Genomic DNA, 18071 nt, shown 5'->3' on the forward strand with positions numbered 1-18071 from the left:
CCTGACTTCTAGAATAGACAAACAGGAATTAGGGCTTAAATCCTTGGGATTTGAACAACTTTTTTTTTGTTTCTTTTCTTCAATAAAAGTAACTGATGGGTGTTATTTTAGCTGAGGGTCTCAAATAAAGTCCTTAAGAGCCAATGTAATATAAAAACCTTATTTTAGATAGTGGTTAAGGGTTGATAATCAAATTATTACCTGGATAACTTTAAACAACATTAATTTTGTGCTTTCCCTTTAATCTCTTTCTAAAATACAGCCTTATATGGGCCTAGAGATCTTTGTGGAGACACTCCTTCGGTGTTATTCAGAGGTTATAATTGCAGGAAAAGGACACAGAGCTACTTATGAACCACAAGTTTATAAAATATTTTAGTACATTCTAGTACAGCAGACTAGCTGCTGTCATTCATTGTTTGTCCTCTGACCAGACCAGGATTTAGCCACTTTAAAAATACTCTTCCAATTTAATGACACATATACAAATCATTAATGGGTATACAAGTCAAACAGTTGATGCAGTTATGAATTATCTATTGACAATAAATGTGGGAAATCCAAGTATTAATGCTAAAACAGCTTCACCTTGTCCAAAACCAGCTGAAGGCCTAGAAATTCTATTACTGAAAGGCAATGTCTTCACAGACGAGAAACGGCAACTTTGAAAGCTGACAAATATGTACTACGGTGAGCACAACTGTATTTGGCTAAATGCAATATACGCATTCATATTGGGAGAAACAGAAAACAGGGACCAAATATGAGCAGTCCAACTAATATTTTTTAAATGTCTCCCAAAAGACTCTGCCGGAGGGCTGGAGACAGTACAGGGTGCGCGCTTTGCATGTGGCCGGCCGGGGTAGTATCTCCAACTCTCCCTATCGGCCCTGCAAGCAGTGAACCCTGAGTGAGTCAGAAGTAAGCTGGACCAGCCCCATGACACACAATAATTTTTTTTCTTAACCAATTTAACTCCTACCAGCCACACAAAAATAAGAAGAGAAAAAAAAAGAGGCACGGGGGAAGAATGATCTTAAATAACTTTAATCAGTCAAGATTTTAAAATCATCATATGTAGCTAATGTCTACCTATTATGTACATATACCAAGCTGACAGAAATTTTAAAAATAATCATACACATAAAAATATACATACATACCATACCACAATAAAATTGCTTGTCAATCAGAGAAATGGAAATACCAGTAGCATAGAGAACTCTGTTGTGTGTAAAAATTCTGCATTTAAGGCTTTTAATAATATGCAACAAATCTGATTTCTAGATATGAATGATATGCATATGGGTGCTTTACAATTTTCAGAATGTTTTCAAACTGAACGATATTTTACACTAACTCTAGGGAGATATGACAACGGTAATTTTCTTACTCTAACAAATAGCTTGAGAAGATTAAAATGTAACCATTACTTAAACAACAAGTGTTAAACAATTAGGCAACTGAGAAATTTTTACATTTAACATAAAAAAGAAGAACTAAGTTAAGTTAAGAACTAAGCTAACTAAGTTAAGAACTAAGCTAACTAAGCTTAAGTTAAGTTAAGAACTAAGCTAACTAAGTTAAGAACTAAGCTAACTAAGCTTAACTAAGCTAAGTTAAGAACATTAAAGAAAGAGTGCTTTGGGGCCAGGGAGATGGTGCAGCAGGTAGTCCCTTGCATTGCATGTGGTGGAACCGGCTGGATTCGATCCCAGAACCATATCTGGTCAACCCAGCACTGACAGGAGTGATCCCTGAGCACAGAGCCAGAAGCAAGCCCCGAGTCCAGCTAGTTCCAGCCCCCAAATTAAATAAATAATAAATAAAGCATATCTGTTGAATATATCACATCTGCAAATGGTAACAAAAAATTAACTTCACATCTTGAATTTCAGAAATAATAAATATTTAAAACACTCCCTTTTTTGGTCAGAGCATAAAATGGAAAGATTCCAAGCTTATATAACTACTCGTAGTTAGGGTAGATTGCTACTTCCCTTCTAAATATCTTGATCTAGAATCCAAAACGAATTAAGAGTTGACATAAATCTCCACTGGAATGAAAAAACTCCATCCCTTGCAGTTGTATTAGTGCACAGTTAAAGTTACTGCCGTGTAAGAATAGCCAAGACTGGCACATAGTGGGGCTCTGAACTGACCGCTCTGTTCGATCACTAAAAAATGTAAACCAAAAATGAAAACAGAATTTACAAAGAAGGCTTTTCAAAAAGACTGCCTTTATCACTCATAATATAATTTTACTTTGAAATATTTATGCAATCAGTTCTCCCAACATATTCCAAATGCTTCTTAGATATTATTTATCAGTGGTGGTATATTTTTAAAGTTTGATTTTATCTAGTGTTAGACATTAAGTACACAATGAAACATATTATATCCTTAACAATTTACCCCAAACCAAAACGCTGCAATGCTATTATCTGAAAGATGCTGATTTGAAAGACAATTCTCTACAAGAATGATCAAGGATCTGGCCGAGGTCTGTTTGGGCTGGGGATATATCTCAGTGGTGCAGCACATCTTTGAAAGTACCAAGGCTCTGCCTTCCATTACAGGACACCAAAATAAAAGTTTCATTTTTTGTTTCATGGCTCTAAGATGAGTGAAACAAAGAAGCAGGTAATGCAAATGCTCATATTCCCCTTTCATATGTCTCTACTTCCGTGCAACTAAAGTTACAGGATTTGGCAGAAAATTTGCAATTCTCTGGCATGGACAATACTACATTGTTTTCTTCTACAACAGAATATGTAATTTTATCTTAAAAAATATAATGAACATCATCACCTTCCATCCATATTAAAATAGTAAAATGAAATAGTAATTAAACAAGCAAGACCGAAGCAAAGGAAAACCGAAGAGCCAATGTTTTTTTTTTAAGAAATGAAAGAAAATAGATTTCCCTGGCTCTTCCTGACTAATTATATCACATTAGGATGTATAAAATAGTGAAATTGCAAATGAGTTTGAAACTGGAAAACCTCATCAGAATATCAAATATTCATTTTATGAAGAATTCCCTTTCTCCCCTCAGATAAATAAATCGGCATATCTCCTGTAAACCTGTTGTGCAGAATATTCCAGGTAAAGAGTAGACAAAATAATAGCAGCATTGTGAGAGCTGAAGTGATCGTACAGTGGTAAAGCTCTTTTCTTGCATGTGGCTGACCCAGGTTCAATCCCTGGCGTACCAATTGGTCATTGGAACCTCACCCCCACCAGTCCCAGGAGTGATCCCTGGACACAGAGTCAGAAGGAGGCCCTGAGCACTGGTGGATATATGGCTCAAAGCCCCCAAATAATAATAATAATATAATTTTAGAGTAAAATCGCTCCATTCATTCTTGCACATGTAAATAAAGAAATAAAATTATAAAATATTGAATATACATCCCTTCTTAGTTACTTCACCGAATTAGAATAGTTAATTTATATAAAACTTTTTAGATAATGGGGCTGGAGCAATAGCAAGCGGGGAGGGCATTTGCTTTGCACACGGCCGACCCAGTTTCGATTCCCAGCATCCCATATGGTCCCCTGAGCACTGCCAGGAGTAATTCCTGAGTGCATCGCTAGGTGTGACCAAAAAGCAAAAAAAAAAAAAAAAATTTAGATAAAACTCTTAAAAAATGCCCCTTGCTCACAATTGTCAAAAAAAGATCAACCGAACTGTCCGTCATGGATGAAGAGAACAAACAGAATGTGGTCCAGACCTCTGATGGCTGTTGCAGGAAGCGGGGGTTGGGGTGAGGGAAGAAGATGCTGGAGAGTGACCGTTTATAGCGGGTGCTGAGTTTCAGGTGGGAAAATTCTGGAGATGGCTATTGGTAATAGTTACACCATAATCTGAAAGTATTTGGTTCCTTTAAACTCTTTTGAACATAAAAGTGGTAAAATTGGTAAGGTCTTTATGTTCCATATAATTTACCACAATAAAAAAGATCTTTATGAATCCATCCTTTACTCTTTGCATTTTAGTTAAATAATAAAATTTTAGTTAAATAATAATATTTACCAATGGGTAAATAATAATATTTACCCACTGGTCAGTATTTTATGCCATCGAGTTATGAACATGTTTTAGAGGCAATGTTTCTTTATAGCAATGATTAGAACTGGAGGCATATCTGAAACATGCAGCTCTCTAACAAGTGAGACTATATCCACCACCACCACCACCACCACCACCACCACCCCCCCCCCGCCAGCCTCACCCGTGTCCCGGTGCCACCGTGTAAGCTCATTTACCAGCCTTGCTCCAGAGACTCATCAACATAATCTCAGAAGAGATCAACCAGCTGCAAAAATTTCTCAAACACTCTTCCCAGCTGAGACCTCCGGGGTAACCTCAGGAAGGGGGCAGGGCAGTTGTTGCCCTACTGAAGCCTGGCGGTCACTCCCACCCCTCTGCCCCCTACCCTGCAAAGCCATGCCTCCCTCCAACCACACTGGCCGCCCAGTTGAATATCCTGAACTATAACACTGACCGCCCAGGAGTAACACACCACCAGTCTCGACTAACAAAAAGATGAACACAGAAGGCTGCACTCGCAACCAAGTCCTCTGATCAGGACTTAATCCCCACCGTGAGCAACAACCATTTTCACAAATTCTCTTCTACTAAAATATTGCTTTGATCACTCCCTTAGCTATTCAGTGGTAACAAGCAATATAAAATAAATCTCCATGGGCCTGGCATGGGGGCAGGCTTGACGGGTGGTTGGGAAAATAGAGACGGTGGTGGGGGGAAGGTGACAGTGGTGGAATACGAGTGCCTGGAACAAAACGTGTTTAAATAAAGTGGGGGAGCTTTGTTTTTAAGCAAATAAGACCATGGATGGAAAAGGAGGAGCGAAAGCTTGAAAGCCCGCAGTGAGCTAAACCTAGAAGGGCTGCGATACATTCTCTCCTGGAACCCCAGTTCCAGAGTGACGCAGGTGCCAACCCCGTGTGACGGCGCTCGCCTTACTCCTCACCAATCCAAATTACACTTCAGATCCCAAAAAGTCAATTCCCGACTATCATCTTCCTGAAGTCAGAAATCAAAGTTTCCAACACTCAAGCAAAGAACTGGCAATACAGAGCTTTCATACATTGCAGACTTGCAAGAAGGAATGAGGAATCAGAGCATTTTTTAAGAAAAAAATCCACTTGTGAAGAGGAAAGCCAAGTTAGCTAAATTAAATTCCCATCTATGAAATGAGAGCACTTTTTTTTCAGATAGGTCTCCCTGCACTCACTCTGAATGTTATGTAATGGGGTCTGGAAATGTTTGGTTCAAAACCGCTCTCCACCAGTAATGGCTTCATGTGGTTCTTAAAATACAGCCATAGAAAAACCACCAGGGAGAAAGAATGTGAAGGGAAGTCATCTACTCTTCTATTTCTCGTTGTTTTACCAACCTAATTTTTTAAATCAAAGATATTGCACAGTGAGCTAATGCACAAAGATTTTAAATGTTCTATTATCCCATTCAGATGCTGCAAACTATAATAAACGTGATAGGCAAAATATAAGCAACACATGAGATCATCTACATCACCAAAATTTTCCTGAGAAAGGTAAGTCCAAAAAGAATTAACTGCTAATAATCATTAACAATCTACTTTTTAAAACTAAAGTGCTACATGAGAGTGATAAGATGTGGAATACAAAATTGTGAGTAATTCAGTTATAAATACAAATTGTGGCAACATCCAAAACTGTACTGCCATTAGGAAATTAGGGTTACATAAAAGTAAAGTTGTAAGAATATTAACTGTGGATTAGCATATCCCCCCTTTAAAAAGCAACTTTCTTAGCCCTATTCCATTTCTAAACTGTGTATAGCATTTGGAGAAACATGAAAATACCACACAGATGTCTAATTATCTAGCAGATCAGGAAAATATACTGTAGCACTGTCGTCCCATTGTTCATCGATTTGCTCAAGCGGGCACCACTAACAAGTCTCCATTGTGAGACTTGTTGCTACTGTTTTGGGCATATCGAATACCCCACAGGTAGCTTGCCAGGCTCTGCTGTGTGGGTGGGATACTCTTGGTACCTTGCTGGGCTCTCCGAGAGGGGCGGAGGAACTGAACCCGGGCCTGCCACGTGCAAAGCAAACACCCTACCCGCTGTGCTATCGCTCCAGTCCAGAAAAATAGAACTATGAAGAATTATTTTCATCGAAAAAATTTCATACCAAATATAGAATGTGAATTTTTTTGGTCTTGCATGGATCCTAAATGCACCTGTTCAGTTCAAGATGAAAATGAGAACTTGTCTTTGGCCATGCCGTTGCCCCCTCCCCTCACCGACTCCCGTCTCACTTCACCCACTCGCACAGAGCTCCAATGGCTCCTCACACTGAAACTAAACAGGCGAATGTGAGTCTGGTAGAATACTACCACACTTTCCATTCCAGAGGAACAAAAGTGTCCACCCATTTGGATCGATCGATATTCTAACAGCAACCCACGACAAAATAGAATCCCCATGACAAATTCTCTCTTGTAAAAGTCAAAATGATTAAGGACAACACACACAGATAGACAGACTGGATTGATGGCTCTTTGATACGAAACAGATGTTCCTTTCAACACTGGACACAGCTAACTTAAAATAGTGGCTTCGAGGAAGATCTTACTACTTCATGGGACATCTCCTTTAGGATACCCTGAGTGGAAATGGCCGTAATTCACCACCTTATTTTGAAACCTGACTTCCAATTTTTCTTATACACCAAAATAACTAAATCATAATATCTTCTTGCATATTTGTTACATGACCACATGTAAGACTGCAAGTTAATCAAGTTCACAATAATTGTTTTATTATTTAATTATTCCTGTGAGAGCCTGGGTTTGATCCCTGGCATCAAAAACAAACAAAAAAGTCCAATATTTGTTTGAAGAGTATGCGCGCGTGTGCGCGCACACACACACACACACACACACACACACACACAGAACTTAGATACTTGTTCTCTCAGTAGCATTATTTGTAACAATTATAAGTGAAAACAGCTCAAATGCTTATCAACTGGTGAATAATTTTTTTTAAATCCACTATAACCATACAATGAATTGTTGCTCAACAACTAAGACCAGTTCTAGGGGCCAGAGAGCACAGCAAGTAGGGTGTTTGCCTTTATGCAGTGGACCCAGGTTCAATCCCAGGCACCCCATATGGTCCCCTGAGCCAGTCATAGGTAATTCCTGAGTGCAGAGTCAGAAGTAAGCCCTGCACATCACCAAGTGTGGCAAAAAAAGCAAAAAATAATTTAAAAAAAAAAGACACAATTAAGCCAACTTCAACATGGATAAACCTTGAAAATATTTTGTGGAATGAAACTATTTTGTGAAATGAAGTCCATCACAAAAGACGACATACTATCTGCCTCCATGTCCACTGGAAAATCTATGGACCAAGACTAGCAGTCAGTTGGAACTGCAAAGGGAGAGGCGGCGTCTCAACTGCTAAGCTCCCACCGCTGCCTCACTCTGCTCCTCTTCCCTCCCCACCGCAGTCACTGCACCACAGTCCAATAGTCGCTTGGCCGGTAAATCCACAGCCCTGGTGCTTCCCTTACTACACGCCTCACCTTCTATCCGGCTGCAAGTCTCTTACTTTTCCCCTCCAAAACAGACCCCCTTACCTGCCTTCTTTCCCACTAACACCCCTTCATTTAACCCAGAGACTGCAAGAATGCCAGCGAGACTTCTTGTTTTCACACAGTTCATTGGCTGCAGGGAAGCCCAGAAAGCAGTTTTCTGAACAAACCCTGCTCCCGTGGCATCCCGAACCCCGCCCTCAGCACGTCAGCCACGCCCTCCCATCACCCCAGGGGCCTCAGTGTCTGTTACTACGCACCCCTGCTTTGTCCTCTGCATGCCTCCAGCAACTGCAGATGAGGGTCCTTTATTCCAAGGACACCCGACCGTGCTTGCTTTTCCTGGCTCCTGTGGAAGTTCAGAGCTTCCTTGGCCCACTAGCCCTGGCCTGGAATGTGCCTGCCTCAGTTGGTTTTTTTTTTTTCTTTCTTTGTATTTTGTTTCTCACTGATGTCTGGGTTCTAAGAGTGCATTCTTTGAAGCAACTGATCTAAAGGAAGCCCATCTTGGCAGCAGCTACAGCACAGGGAGGGCACTTGCCTTGCACATGGCTGACCCAGGGTTCGGTATGGTCCTCTGAGCCCACCAGGAATGATCCCTGAATTCAGAGCCAGGAGTAAGCCCTGAGCATAGCTGGGTCTGACCCCAAAACAAAACAAAGAAACAAAAAAAAAAAAATCCTAGAAACCCCACCTTAAGTCTCTACGTTATAGAGCTGTTGTGTTTATATTAGAGCACTGCCCAAATGATTCTCTCTGTGCTCCCATTGTCACTCTACTCACCCTGTGTCCCTGGAACCAAGGCATGGGCCTGTGTTTAGTAGCTGCTCAATAAATATTTGATAACTAAATGAGTGAATGAATAATGACTGATAAGACAAGGGCACAGTAAGACACGAGATCCCCTGGGAACTGGAGAAACAGTGTCCAAGCAACAAAAACTTAGGGAAAAAAATAATGAAATTTCCACTCACACTAGAAAAGCAAAGTAACTGGGGGAAGAAGAAAAAAGACCTAGAAAAAAGACATTTTCTCAAATTTAGAAATCTGAATCAAGGCACTGTTTTGTTTGTGAAAAAAATATCAAGGGAGAGAGGGAAGGGCAAGTGGGAATCACAGGTACTAAACTCAATAATAAAAGGTTAAAAAAAAGAAAGAATAAGGGAAGGTTAAAAGGATCTAAGACATCTCACTTTAAATGAAAAAAAAATACTAATCACATCTACCTTGACAACTATCTTCCTGCTCATCACTGCTGTAGGGAGTAAAGTAAGCCTTTGAAGTGAGCTTAGAAAGCCAAACAGAGGGTCCGTGAGACAGAGCGGGCTCTGGAGCACTTGCCTTGCACGCGGCCAACCCAGCTCTGATCCCTAGTACTACGGTCCCCCAAGCCTTGCCAAGAGTGAATCCAGAGCCAGGAGGGACCCCTGAGCATCACCAGGTGTGACCCCCAAACACAAAGAAAAACAACTAGAAAAATGACCCATATTTTAAAGAAAATCATTCAAATACGAATGCTTCGGGAAAATTAGCAAATGGAAAATCAGAATCATCCTGGTCAGTCACACAGACGACACGGGTCAGAGCAGGCGAGACACCTGAGTGGGGGCTCTGTGGTGGGAAGCCTTATTCAACGTAATGAAATACCAGCTTATGTCTCATAGTCCTTCATATTCCTTCAAGAACTGCTTTTTATGCTGATGAGATTATGTGCAACACGACCGGGGCTGGAGAGAGAGCACAGCAGGCCAGGTGCCGGCCTTGCACACGCCTGACCTGGGGTCAATCCCTGGCGTCTACATGGGCCTGCAAGAGATTCCTGAGTGCAGGAGCCAGGAGTAACCCCTGAGCGCTGTGAGGTGTGATCTCCCAAACAAAACAAAAAAAAATTTAAAAGCTGCTATATCCAGGGCCAGAGAGACATCACAAGGGGTGGAGTCCCACACACATGCAGCCGACCGACCTACGGGATCCCGCCCCGCAGGGTCTGACCCACCATGCCCTCAGGTCCTCACCCTGAACCGTGGGCCCGGTGGGCCTAAGAGTCTCCATGACAGGCCCAAGACCGCCCTGAGCACCCCTTGGGAGACAAAAATAAAATAAACAGATAAATAAATAAAGAGAAGAAGAGCTGCCTGCAGTCTTTTGTTCACGCAAAGAAATGGAGCGACTGAGTAGCAGTAAAGGGAAGAGCCAATGTAAGTGGGAAATTAAAGATTCCCCAGGCTCCCCTTGCAGGTAGCGGAGGAAACCTGCTCCCAAACATTCCAATACAATATCCTCCTGACGCTGCTCTGAGGGGAGAAACTGCTCTTCCCCCCTCTCCTGCTGGGGTACCCCGCCAAGAAGGTAGTCGGCTGACAATAGCGAGTCCTTGCAGGCACCTGGGCTGGTTCTAAAAGCCTGCTGCTCTCTTCTTCCTAGTGGTAAGAATGAAAGAAAATGCATGTTTTACACACACACACACACACACACACACACACACACACACACACACACACACACACACACACACACACTTTCTCCTTCAATGTTTCGGAAATGCCAGCTGCGCCTTACCACACCCACGGCTTGGAGAATTCTCCCCTCGAGGACAAGATTCAAGGCCACCATGGCTATTCCCGCTCACAAACCTCCACACTGTGCTTGGGGGGTGGGGGGTGGGGGTGGGGGTAGGGGTACGACCCAGTTTCCTGATTTCCACAGTTTGTCCAAATCTGGTTCTCTCTCCCCATCCTGCATCTTGTGTTGGTGCTAAGCCAGGACACTAGGACGAGCCTCTGGACGCTGCCCTGCAAGCAGGAAGCAGAACGGAGGTCCCACTCCACACTCAGTGGGCAGGCTAAAAACTTGTGAGTCCAATGACTGGAGGAGGACAGCATGCTCTCGGACACCTGCCTGGTCACGCATTATCTTGGCAGAACAAGGCAGCAGTTTCCCCCTCTCTTACACATCCTTCATCTGGACTGACCTTCAGGTACCAGTCTGAGCCTTCTCTTGGCCCCACGTGTAACCGACCACAAGAATGTGGGGGACGTGATCTGTAAAGCTGACGTGTCCAGTTCCGTATCTTCCTCTGACGTTTCAATCATGACAACATAGCTTACACAGCATAGCTTTGACAAGACAATGCATTCCCTGATGTTCCTTGGGCGAACGCTCATCCTATAAGTGTCTGTACTCTCGTTAGTGAGTCTTTCTCTGTGATGAAGTCACTAGGATGGAACTGATAGAAAGAATAGAATAAAAGGAGGCCTCTGGCAGTCGCTCTTCGCCGCGAGCCAGAGTGAGCCCTCCATGCTCTCTACATGCCTCTCGCGTGTCCTGTCTCCATGCCTCCGACCGAAAGAATATCCATGCCACATCTCACTTCCGCCTCTCCTGTTGTCGGGTGTCCCTGTGCGCACCCCTCTTCCTGCCGTGCGGCTGCCGCCCTGGGGGCTGCCCGCTACGCTCACCTCCCCACTACCACGGCACTTTTGGTCTTCCTTGTCCTTACTCTCCCCCCCTCCCTCCAGACAAGCCTCGGCCCCGCCTACCCACCCGAGTGAGCTTCCTTGACCTGGTTCATTCTTGAAACGATTCCCAAGTATCAGTTTCTGTCTCCCAGCCCCGCTAGCGTTTTAAACACACACACACACACACACACACACACACACACACACACACACACACACACACACACACACACCCGGCCCTCCAATACCCGAGCAAGCACGTACAACAAGCCCATGGACTCTGCATCCCTAAGAAATGCTGGTTTCTGTATCCTTAAATTTGGAAGATCTGAACTACCTTCTACCCTTTCACGCCACCAGCTTGGCTGTGAGGATGCTGAGAACACTCATGGGGTCCTCACCAGCTCCCCCCTAAACATCCAGGGCCTGCACGTCCCGAGAGATCCTCACCTTAGCAAAATCCCTCTCTGCCTCACGCTACCCCCCCTGCCCACCCCATGGGCCCGGCCGGCTCTCCTTCCCGCCCCCGCAGGGCATGCAGGGGTCTCCGAGACCCCGGCTTCTCCGTGCAAAGGCCAGCAGCAGAAGCAGCCAGGGAGCATGTTTACCAAGAGGCGAGGAAGTGGGGCCAAGGTCGCTCCCCAAAGTGGCGGAACCAGCTGCGCCCAGGGCAACCCGGTTTGGAGGCTCCATGCCGAGCCAGTCCGGCTTTCTGAACCCTTTCTCAAGTGCCACACCCAAGTCGCACTGGGCTTTCGGGGGCTTCCAGGGAGCAAGAAGGTGGCTCATACCTCAAGCCCTGTCCGTGTGCCAGCCTGACCCTCAAAACCAGCTCCCAGTTCTGACCTCTCTGGGGCGAGCAGTTCTCAGTCACCCCTTTCTCCTCCTCCTACTTTATCATCGTGGGGTGGCAGGATCGCGGAATCTCACGCTCCGTGCCCGCCCATCCGGCCTGCGGGGCCTCTGCTGCCAAGGCACGTCCAAGATGCCCTCTTTGATATGTCTCCACTGGATCCCGGACGATGTTCTCCACGGGGCAGAGGCTGGCTGTGGAGATCATCCCACCACAGGTGCCAATCCTGCAGCCGCGATGCCACACGCGTGAACCAACGCCGGGCACGTGCACTCAAACAATTCCTTGGCCAAGAAAGACATGACACGCTTTCACCTTTATCTGCTTTCCCACAGACCAGGGACATCAATCCTTCGCCCAAGTGAGCCTTTTGGTAAGTGCCCGAACACAATTCCCAACAACAGCGTCTCTCCCCCTCCCCCCTCCCCCACTGCCCCTCCCACCTACACAATTTCCACCTGCAGCACCTGAGACATAATCTGCAGGCCCCCCGGGGGCATAAGGTTGAGAAACACTGGTTTACACCCCGCATCTCCGTCCTCCTGTTCCAGTCCTCTCTCTTAACTTCTCCTTCCTGCTGCTTTTCCTGCTTCCAAGCTAAATGGCCTCCTGGGGTGCAGGGAGCTCTCAAAGTCACCCATCTTTCTCTTCTCCACCCCGCATGTGCTCTTCCCCACCTGGCACTGCACATGCTCTATGGAAACTGGCCAGACAACATCGCCGCCAGGCCCCCACAGTCTACTGGGGTCAGCAACAACAGTACCAATGGTTTTCTGACGGTGCATCGTTCTGATAAAATGTGAACCTTGCTTTCCTTCGTTACTCCTGGCAGATATGGGCTATTAAATATTAAGCTCATAAATGTCCATCATCAAATACACAAACGTGAGAACTTACATCCCTGGGGCTAGGGGAAGATAGGAGAGGTGTTTGCAAAGATGGGACATTCTTTTCTTTTTTAATATGAGTTTTTAAATTTGTATTGAATCACTGTGAGATAGAGCATCACAAAGCTGCTCGTGATTGGGTTTCAGTCATACAGTGTTCCAACGCCCACCCCTCCACCAGTGTAACTGCCCAGCACCCGTGTCCCCAGTTTCCCTCCCATCACCCCACACCCGCCATGGCCTCTATGGCAGGCCACTCTCTACCCTCTCACTCTTCCTCGCTCTCCTTGTAGACCTTATGGTTGGCAATACAGATGCTGAAAGGTTATCATGTATATCCCTTTACCTACTTTCAACACTCAGTTCTTGTCCAGAGGGATCATTTCCGACGGATGTTGCCATATGGGCCCTCTTCTATCTGAACTGTTCTCCACTCCCCTGCACCCTGGTAGTAATTTCCAACCACTGACCAGTCCTCCTGGCGAGATGAGACATTCTCATAGGACGAGGGTAACTGACCCAGAGCCCAAGCCAAACGCCACTCCAGGTAATTCCCTCCTTGCTTTCCAAATCCCTCTGCTATTTCAGCTAGGCAGTGCTGCCACTACCTCCGTACCCGGGCCAAGAGCACACAAAACAGCTGCCGCATGCCTCTCGGGGCTGGGATGGCCAGCGCAGGCCCCGGAGTCCCGAGTCCCCAGCCCTGAAGTACGGTGGGACTCGTCAGCTCGTGCAATACCTGAATGGAAGGTGCTCACACAGCACCAGAGTAAGAACTGTTAGGGACAATCGCTTCATACACACCTTCCTCCCCTCCTCAAAGCCCGTGGGAAGGTCTCAGCAGAGTCCCGGATCGCAGAGCTCAGAGCTATTTTTACAACTGACCTCGTTCATGCTCACAGTATAAGTCTGATGCTGGAGTTGCTAAATTTGAACTTATTCCGTTTGATTATTTCAAAGCATAAGTTGTACAGTCTCAGGCCTAATGGTTCAAACTTTACAAAAGGTCAACAAATGTTAACTCCATTAAAAATTTTATGTTCAGGACCGGAGTGATAGTACAGTGTCGTCTTTCATGGGGCAAGACCCGAGTTTGATCCCACATCTCATATAGTCCCTGAGCACCACCAGGAGTGACTCCTGAGTGCAGAGCCAGGGGGAACCCCTGAGTGTTGCCAGGTGTGTCCATAAACAATGATAATAATATATTTTATGTTAGGGGCTGGAGTAGGGAGCTTCCTTGTACACAAAGGACTTAGGTCCAATCTCTGGCATTCTATTGGTCCCTGGAGCCCCGCCAGCAGTGAGGCCAAAGTGCAGAGCCAGGAGTAAGCCCTGAGCACCACCAAGAGTGACCCCAAGGGAAAAATGATTTTAATGATCCCACAGTCATTTATCTGTCCCTGCACATACCTCCGGGTGTCCTCTTATCTATGGTATGGCAAAGGCAAATTATGGACACTACAATGTACAGCACCAAATGGCAAATGAGGTGCTAGAGGTGAGCTATCAATACAAAACCTAGTATTTTTCTTCTTTCCTACAGACTTAATATCAATAACTGTATTTTCCTTTTCAATTTTTGCAACCACAAAAGAAAGTATTCTAAAAATAATTTCCAAGTCCCCTAACTCTTAGAGAAAAGTGGGCCTCTATCCCGTGCACAGACAGTGGAGCGTTCTGTTTATCATCTTTGTTTTTCAGCTGATCCAGTTCTACTAGAATGAAGAAAGGGCCCGCGATGAGATCTACACTGAGAAAACAGGGTGGCTCTGACCCTGAGATCCTGCTGGCCGTCTGGGTTAGGGTTTTTCCCAGCGCTGATTCACTTCTAAGCTTAATAGAAGGCTTGCTGGCCTCCTCTCAAAACACCCCAAAGACGTATTAATCATGTATGTACATTGAGTGAAAAAAAAATTCCCTGCTTCAAACTCCAAGTTATACAGCCCTTAAGAGTAAGAGAACAGGTGGGATCCTACACCTAATTTTATCATCGCTGGGATTTTTTTTTTAACCCGGTGGGCTGGGGAAGGAACAGTGTATAGCTGAGCCCAGTTAGGGAGTCCATTAAATATTTAAATTGAGGTTGTCTAAGTGAAGAAGGAATGTTTTCATTATTTACAGGACGCGAATAAATGACATTGTCCAAGCAGCACTTTGTGTGAACTCTAAATCATATCAAAGATTAATCGGGCTATTTAAAATCTTACTGTGAAAGTTCTGGTCTGTGTGTCTTCATTAATTATAAGATGGTAGAATCAACAAAGAGCATCATTCCAAAATACCAAACTGATATTTGGAGTCATCTATTTACTCACTTATTCCCTAAATATCTGGGAAGGGTGCCAGAACGTTACACATGCTAGGAGTGCAGGCAGTGAATAACTATCATTTTCAGACTTTTTTGATTTTGACCAGAAGCCTACATTTTGCCCCAGCAAATACTAATATAATATCTGCAGAGATTATCTAGCATTTTTATTTTATAAAAACAAACAGGATTCTCTGGGATACCTCCATAATATTGGCTGAACCAAATAATTATTTTCCACTTAAGTCCTAGAATTTCTGTCTCCCTAAAACTAAATAAAGAGCGAGTCTGAGGGAAAGTTGCTATTTCTCTCTTACCAGCTGTTCATCCCTAATGACTCAGGCTATAACGCCTTCCAGCACACCTAATTTAATAGCTCCTAACAAATCCTTGCACTTGATCGGTGGAAGAAAAATTTGCCATCTCTTTTCCATCAGTCTCTCTAAGCTTCAGTGAAATTTTATACAGGTGAAGTCAGTCACTCGGAATTTCTATTGTTGCTATTTTCGGGGCCACACCCAGTGATGCTCAGGGGTTATTCCTGGCTCTGTCCTCAGGTGCTCAGAGGACCTTATGGGATGCCAGGGATCAAACCTGGGGTGGTTCCATGCAAGGCAGGCACCCTACCTGCTGTACTATCTCTCTGGCTGGCCCTTGGATTTTTTTTTTAATCTATATACTTTTGAGGGACTGGAGCAATAGAACAGTGGTAGGGTGTTTGCCTTGCACGAGGACGACCCGGGTTTGATTCCTCTGACCCTCTCGGAGAGCCTGGCAAGCCACCGAGAGAATCTTGCCCGCACGGCAGAGCCTGGCAAGCTACCTGTGGCGTATTCGATATGCCAAGAACAGTAACAACAAGTTTCGAGATGGAGATGTTACTAGTGCCTGCTCGAGCAAGTCGATGAGCAAATGGGATGACAGTGACAGTGACAGTGATGTACTTTTAAGAAGTGAAGGCACTTGCCTTGCACACAGCAGGTCCCAATTCAATCCCCAGTGCCACACAGTCCCTGAGCACTTGTCAGGAGCAACACTAGAGCAAAAACCAAGGAGGAGCTCCCAAGAAAACTGGGTGTGGCCCCCAAACGAAACTCTGTGTATTTTCAAGTCGTATTTTTTTGGCATTTTGAGTGTCTGGTTCCACACAAGTTTGTGGTTTTAGAGTAACAAGTATGAGGACCGGAGAGAGAGTACAGAGGGTAAGGTGCTTGCTTGCCTTGCACATAGTTGATCTGAGTTCAGTCCTTGGCATCTCATATGGTCCCCTGGTGGGTGGACCCACCAGGAATGGTTCCTGAGTGCAGAGCTAGGAGTAACCACTGAGCATCACCGGATGTGGCCCCAAAACCAAATAAATAAAATGACAGCTATGAATTTCTCACTTCTTCTACTCATCTACTCATTTCCAAAAGCCAGTTTGGACATCAACTCCTCTCCAAGTCACCCTGTGTCTTTCAGCAAGTCATCAGCTCCCTCGGGACCCCCCAAAGAGCTGGCACTTCCTGGGTGGCCCTGGGTGCCTCGTCCCACCTTGCACTGCACCTGGTCCACAGGGGCTCATCAGTCTATGCCCTTTCTGCATTTCACACCTCGCAGGGGACCTGAAACACAGCCACTACCTTTCTGTCAAGCTGAAACTGAAAGTTTGTACCCCAAGATCATTATCACCAGCATACTTAAACACCGGTGGTCATGCACTAAACTTACAGGATGTATTCTGACCATCATTTATCACAAATGGTGATGACAGTCAACCCTCAAACTTCTTAATGACTATTTCTTAAGAATCAGAAATGAGAAATGAGAAAAAGTTTCATTTTTTAAAAAGTGCCCTATTCCAAGAATAATCATAGCAAAAGTCACCTAGAAAAGAAAAAAAAATAAAACTAGCAAAGGGTTAAAGTGACAGTGCAATGAGGCGGGGCACTGGCATTGCATGTGGCTGACCTGGGTTCAACCCCCAGCACCTCTGTGGTCCTCCAAGCTTCACCACGAGTGATCCCTAAGCACAGAGCCAGGAGGAAGCCCTGAGCATAGCCGACTCTGACCCAAGACCCAAGCTAACAAACTAGAGGTACTAAAATAAATATATTTTGTTGTTCCTAAGAATTAAAATTTGTTGTAACATAAGAGAAAATTTATAGTACTAAGCAAAAAAAAAAAAATCAAGGCACAAAATTGTGTACTTCAGTCCGACAATCTGACAAATTTAAAAAGACAATATGCTAACAATGGTTGTTAAGTAGTGATCTATGACTAGTTTCAAATGGAAAGGAGTTTCCATTTTTCTGTATTTAGCCAGATTCTGTAATTCGTTCACCTTATGATGTAACCTCCAATATATTTGCAAAACAATGTGATTATAATTTAAAATATACTTTAGGAGTTATGGCCCAAATGTGCAATCCGTTACACATTCTTATAAGTGTATAGGTGCATATAGGTGCATATATATGTATACACACATAATCTTCAATATCAAAGAATGTACAATATGCTTTAGTAAAGTAGTCAGAGAACACAACATGGATAAAGACTCTAAAAATGGCTACATGTTCAGCTCAACAAATTTCACAAGTGACTTTTATCACCAGGACCTCAGATGTTAAGAAAAGCCACTTAAGAGCATAATTGGGCTGGAGCAGTATACCGTGGGTAGGGCGTGTACCTTGCACGGGGCATACCCAGGTTTGACCCCCGGCACCACGGATGGTCTCCCAAACCCACCAGGAGTGATCCCTGAGCTCAGGGTCAGGAGTAAGCCTTGAGTACCCCCAGGTGTGGCCCAGAGATAAATAAAAATAAAAGTACAATTGTAATATTGTTCTGGAAATACATTTTTTTAAGAAAAAAATAATGATGAGCATACTGTGAAGTCACAGAATTACGAACCCTGATTTTCTGCACTCATCACGTATGAAGGTGTCTCCTCCAGGAA

General features: G+C 44.4%; 1 protein-coding gene across 16 annotated transcripts in view; it reads right to left on the reverse strand.

Moving 5' to 3' along the window:
• CAMK2D (calcium/calmodulin dependent protein kinase II delta) overlaps positions 1–18071 on the reverse strand; it is a 251290-nt gene that overhangs the window by 221751 nt on the left and 11468 nt on the right. The gene's annotated exons all lie outside the window — the stretch shown is intronic.

Source organism: Sorex araneus, chromosome 6, assembly GCF_027595985.1.
Source record: "Sorex araneus isolate mSorAra2 chromosome 6, mSorAra2.pri, whole genome shotgun sequence".
Lineage (NCBI taxonomy): Eukaryota > Metazoa > Chordata > Mammalia > Eulipotyphla > Soricidae > Sorex > Sorex araneus.